The sequence below is a fragment of the Enhydra lutris genome, unplaced genomic scaffold (genome assembly GCF_002288905.1).
Source record: "Enhydra lutris kenyoni isolate GAN:26980312 unplaced genomic scaffold, ASM228890v2 scaffoldscaffold35, whole genome shotgun sequence".
Lineage (NCBI taxonomy): Eukaryota > Metazoa > Chordata > Mammalia > Carnivora > Mustelidae > Enhydra > Enhydra lutris.
Genome location: NW_019154119.1, coordinates 3,927,303 through 3,933,302, shown reverse-complemented (window position 1 = coordinate 3,933,302; position 6,000 = coordinate 3,927,303). Strand labels below are relative to the sequence as shown.

The following is a 6,000-nucleotide window of genomic DNA, read 5'->3' as shown; positions in this document are numbered from 1 at the left end:
TGAATAGTCTGCCTTCCTGCTAATACCACATTTGTATATTCTAATATCCCATATTTACAGGTGCTGTTTCTATAGTTTATATTCTGTTTCCTTGATCTATTTTTGTACTTATATGCCATTACTTCCAATTACTGTGTTGTTAAAAGTTTTTGATAACTAGTAGGACAAGTAATACCGCTTTGTTCTTTTTCATAATGGTCTTTGTTATTTACATCTGTGTGTGTATGTGTGTCTTTTCTCTGTATTTTGAATCTGCTTCATAAGAGGCATGAAAAATTTTGCTAGCATATTATTTGGATTTATTTATCAATTTGGAGAAAATTAACATATTTAAAATGTATATTGACTGTTCTCTATTTATGCTTGAAGGTTTTGTTCTTTTGGAACTGTTAGCTTTCTGCTTGAAGACCTTACACATATATCACAGTTTTTTTTTTTTTATTCCTAGGTGATTTTTATTTTTGATTCTTCTGGAATGAAGTGATTCTATTTTAGTTTTTTTTTTTTTAATTGTAGTCTACCTGTTCCAGTTCTGATTTCCCCTTACCCTACTTTATATTACATTTTCATAGCATTTATCACTTTGTAACAGAGTTGATTATTTATTTTGTTTGTTGTTGTTACCTGTTTTCCTTACTCTCTCCCCAGACCTAGAATGTAATTTCTGCAACGACAGGGATCCATCTTTTATTTCTTGACATCATGTTGAATACTGTCATGAATTCCAGTAGTGATTCACCCTGTTCTCTTTGAATTTTATAAGGGTAGGTATTCATATTTTATGCAGATAACAATGTTTTTGGAGTCTTTTCCTTTCCAGAATGAATATATTTTGTTTTCTTTTTCTTGATTTATTGCATTAGCTAAGTCTTATAATACTGTGTTGAATAGTACATGTGATTTCCCTCATTATCTTGTTCTTAACATCCATGAGAATACATCTATTATTTTATCCCTAAGTATAATGTTTACCATTGGTTTCTAATAGGTTTTAACAAAGTGGGGGATTGTTTTGTTGTTGTCGTAACTAACTTTAACAAAGCTAGGGAAGTTTTTCTTTTGTTCTGAACTTGCTAAGGATTTTTATTTTAGGATTTTGAATTTTATCAATGGGAAAAAGAACACAAATTATCTCTAGGGGGGTTTTCACTATTTTGTAGATGACCCCACGGTGAAACAGGAAAGCTGAACATACAATGGTTGCTAAGAAACCGAAATTAAGGAGAGCTTTTGGCAGTCTTACACGGGTGGAGAGACTTGGAGTTCAGGGTTACCAAGACATCTGTAACTTGAGTGACCAAGACCATGAAGAGAATATAAGCATAGGGAAGTGAGCCCAAAAGTCTGAACCATGTTGCCTCTAGAAATTGTTGCAGATTAGTAAGCACAAGCTAACAGGCAGAAACATTGAGCAGAAAGCAGCTGCTGAGAGGCTGAGAAGCTAAGCAGAATTTTCAGCAGTCTAATGGTACTGTAGAGATAGAGGAGTCCTGGTAAATGCCCTCGGCTTTCAGATGAGATCTGTGAATAACTATATCCTAGCAATAAGGGGGAACTGGAGAAATAGACAAGGTCTTAATGTGCTTGAAAACTAGCTTCAAGTTAGCTGATTGGATTGGCTCCTATTGCCAACCAGAAACTAAAGAAAATCTTCTCTTGAGAAAGAGGAGCATTCACAGCCTCTACAGTTTTTATTACACAATATCTGACATTAAATCCCTAGATTCCAGGTGTGCCAAGAGTCATGAACAAGAGAGAAACAGATATAGAAGCACAGATGATCAGGTGTGGACTTCAGTGAAAAATGTTGTGCCACTTCCTTTATCTTTTCTTTGTTTCAGATGAGAAATCTATCATTTGAATTGTCTTTTCCTATAAAACATCATTTTTAGGTAAAGCATCATTTTTTTCTCTCTCACTGTTTTCATTACATTCTCTTTGTCTTTAGTTTTCAAAAGTTTAACTATGTGTCTTGTTTGTGTTTGCTTTGGGCTTATCCTATTCAGAATTCACTTAGCTTCTTGAATTCCTAAATTTATGTGTTTGGCCAAGCTTAGAAGTGATCAGTTTTTACTTTTCAAGAGTACTTTTCAGCCCTTCCCTCTTTCTTCTTTTTGGGAGTCTGATGACATGAAAGATAAATCTTTTGTTATATTCCACAGGTCCCCAAGTTTCTGTTAATTTGTTTTCATTATATTCTCCCTGTTGTTAAGATTGGGTAGTTTTTTTTTTTTTTGGTTTTTTTTTTTTCTGTCTTCCAGTTCAGTGATTCTTCCCTCTGTCCTTTGCATTCTGTCATATTCATCCTGGAATCTTTTATATCAATTACTGTATTTACTGTTCTGAAATTTTCATTTGGTTCTTCCTTATATTTTTCTTCCCTTGGTGAGACTTTCTATTTTTTTTATTGTTTGTTTTAGGCATGTGTGTAACTGAGACATTTTTGTGATGGCTGCTGAAAACCCTTTTCAGTTATCTTAACATCTCCGTCATCATGGTATTGACATCTGTGGGTCATCTTTTTTTATTCATTTTGAGATATTCCTGGTTCTTGGTATGATGAATGATGTTAATTTGATACCTGGACATTTTGAGTATTATGTTCTGAGACTCTGGATTTTATCTAAACAGTCTGGTTTAGATGGCTTCCTCTGGCACGGTTCCAACATGAGGAGTGGAGTGCTTTGCTGTGACATTACTGCTTGGTGCAGATAGAAGCCCAGGTAGCTCATTCTGCCTCCTTTAACTCTCAGTTTGTTAGGAAATTCTTCATTACTGTTGGTCAGGGATGGGAGTTTTGGCTTCCCCTGACTTTTCCCTGGTTAGGTGGATCAGGAGTGCCTCAGCATTGCCTTCCACATGGTCTCTACGGGGAGGGCCAGTTTCTGTTGGGCAGTGGTGAAGGGCATGACTTCACTAGGCCTCTTTTGATACAAGCCTATTGTAGGGAGGGAGAGGGGCACCTTGTTATTTCCAGGTGAATGTCCAAGTTCTTCTTGTGGTCCTGGCTGACACCAAGCCTCCCAGCTGGCTTTTTGTGACACGACTATGGTTGATAGCACGGGGTTCCCTGTTACAGCTTAGCAAGGGTGGAAGTCTAGGGTCCCCACTTGACCTTTATTGGTGGGGTGGTGGGTCCACAGCTTTTAAAATTTTTTGTGATGTTTGTCTGGGTATAACAGCTTTTGTCTAGACTGTCCCTTTTCTGATCTTCTGCTAAGGAGAACAGGATTTTGTTTTATTTGTTTGTTTTGAGGAGTCTGGTTCTATTGGTATTTTCAGTTTGCCAGCTTCTTCAACTCCTAGATGAGATATTTAAGGTACAAAAGAAAACCTGTAGAACTTACTATTATGTCATTTTCTTTGGACCCTGAGGTCTGTACCAGGTCTGCCTTCTCTCTCTCTACTTTTAGAGTGTTCTTTTATTTGTTACATATGATGTACAGGACTTTTATTTTTGTGAGAGGAATAGGGAAAAAAATACATCTATTCCACTTTCCCAGAAGTGGAAATCTTCAAGTACTTTTAATTCTTAATTGTTTAGTTTTCATTATAGTTAAAATTCCCTTTTAGTCTGTTTGCCATATGCTTGAGTGGGTAGAATTTTATCACTGTGGCTTACATTTAGGGCTTTAAAATTTTTTTTTAATAAAAGTGGTTCATCATCTAGAAATGGAAGTTTTAGAATTAATCTCTTAGTCTTAGTTATTTTGGAGAAAATTATAATTTTTTATATCCAATTTTATTAAAAAATATACATAAAATCTCTAGTATTTGTTTGCTTCAGGAGAAATGTCCCTGTATGGTTTATGTATTAATTATGCATCTCTCAATAAGTTAATTAAGATATGCATAATTATCTTATTACATTTAAAATATATTAATTTACTGCCCCATCTTCTAAAGTAGCTTGCATTACTTTCATGTGATTGATCCACATGGATATAACTGACTGTCATGTTGTTTTCCTAACTTCAGGTTCTTTTTACAGCTACATCAGAATGAATTACTACACTAAGGTATAAGGGCACCAGTTTGGCTCAGTCAGTTAAACATCTTACACTTGGTTTTCGGCCAAGGTCATGATCTCAGGGTCATGAGAATGAGCCCTATGTTGGGCTCCATACTGAGCATAGAGTTTGCTTGAGGGTCTCTTCCCTCCCTTTGCCCCCTTTGCCCCCCCCCCCGACACTCTCAAAATGAATGAATGAATAAATAAATAAATAAATAAAATCTAAAAAATATGCTAAGAAATCACTAAATACTACTCTGAGGGCTTTAGAGATAAATAAAGTTAAGTTTAATACCATCTTAAGTACAACCTGGATTTTTACAGCGAATTCTTGATTTTAGGCCTAAAATGTGTCAGGTATCAAGCTGGACACTGGGAAGAATATCTTCACTTTGATTTTGATCTTTGCTTGTAGTGGTTTTCAGTTTTCTTTTGGATCAGGAGCCCACTGGAGGGTCTTCTTAAAGCTGTACGCAGTCCCTGTGTAAACAGGTTCAATCAGGGTGTTTTAAGGATCTTCTAAAATCCCCTAGAGTTCACAGATTTGGCCTCAGCCCTCTGCTCTGTAATTTTGAAGATATTTTTTTACATGCTGTGATACTTTTTAAAATATCACAATAACAATTTTGAGCATTAGTGGTTTGTGTTCATATTTTATGATGAAGAAATTGCTGCTCAAAGTGGTGTGTGCCTTCCCTCGTATCACATAGCTATCAAATGTTCGTCTAGAATTGAAGACACTCCTAACTTGTAATTTGAGAGAGCATCAACATTTTCTAAGGTTCTTGCTCCTTAACATCAAATTACTGCCTGATAAGATCCTGTCACCTTTTCCTCACTGTCCACAAACGAGTATGCCTATCGCCAGGTTATCACATTGGGTGATCTCCTGCCGCTAGTGTTTGGTGAATTGATAGATGCACAATGATATTTGTTTCTTTGTATTTAGGGTCCTCTATCCACTTATCTCTCAGAGTCTTACAGATTTTTAGATCATTGTAAGTTTTTAATATGTTAAGAATATTTGTCATATTTTTTGCAAATACTTTTACCTTTTTATTTGCCTTTAATTTTGTGATTTCTTCTTATGGATAGAATTTTTGAAATAAGCATTCAGATTTCCTGTAATAAGGATTTGAAGGATTTTGATTAGAATTGGATCAAGTTAAGGATATATTGGAGAAAAATTGGTATCGCTATATTTTATCTTTATGGTCAGTCGGTTATATCATTTTTCAGTTCCTCCAGCCTTCGCTATACTTCTTCATGCTGCTTCTATATGTACATACCTTAGTGGAATCAGGAATCTTCTCTGTCCCTGTACTTTTGGGGACTTTCCTTATATTCTTTGGCTCCCAGGAGTTTTTTCCTGGCCTTCTCACTAGAAAGCTGAGGTTTCCTTCTTTGAGTCTTAGCCCTTCCCCTATACTGTTACACAGTTGTACCCCCTTGGGGCCCTCCTGGCTTGAAGTAGTAAGGGAAAAAGAGAAATACATCATGAGGATTTCCCCCATACTCTTCATTGTATCCTGGCTCCTTTTTCTAGTTCCTTAGGACAGATGGACAGGTTTTCTCTTAGTCTTTTAAGTGTCCTGTCTCTGATTTATAGCTTTGTGACTTGGGCTGGCTTCAGGGCAGAGAGAGAGGGAATAAAAAAAAAAAGGGACTGGGAACTACCCCCAACCCACCATACATACACTTACCAGCTCACAGATGCCCCTTTTACTCTAGCTAGAAAGAGGGGGTTTCTCTTGGAGTTTTTGCTGTGTGTGCCTGTGGCATAATCCTGGGACTTTGCCCATCCTCATGTCAAAGTGGTAGGTGAAGGCTTTTTAAAAAAGAGTAAACTCACCACCATATCGATTGTTTGTTTAAGTTTTGACTTCCCTCCTCAATGCTCCTGCCATTGTTTGCTTTTTAGAGTCTTGAGGTGGTTGGTTTTAGTTTGTCTCCAGAGCTTTTAGTTGTATTCAGTGGGAGAGACTGCT

At 36.4% G+C, this 6,000-nt stretch overlaps 1 protein-coding gene across 5 annotated transcripts in view; it reads left to right on the top strand.

Annotated features, from left to right (window-relative positions):
* Positions 1-739: 739 nt before the first annotated feature.
* LOC111154077 (nuclear receptor coactivator 1) overlaps positions 740-6,000 on the top strand; it is a 154,808-nt gene continuing 149,547 nt past the window's right edge. For 4 of the 5 annotated variants that reach the window (XM_022513433.1, XM_022513435.1, XM_022513437.1 and 1 more), the window contains exon 1: positions 740-764. The gene's annotated coding sequence lies outside the window, so the exon portion shown is untranslated. Of the gene's footprint in view, positions 765-1,859; positions 1,893-6,000 lie in introns of those variants that run through there. The other variant, XM_022513434.1, reaches the window with a different exon arrangement.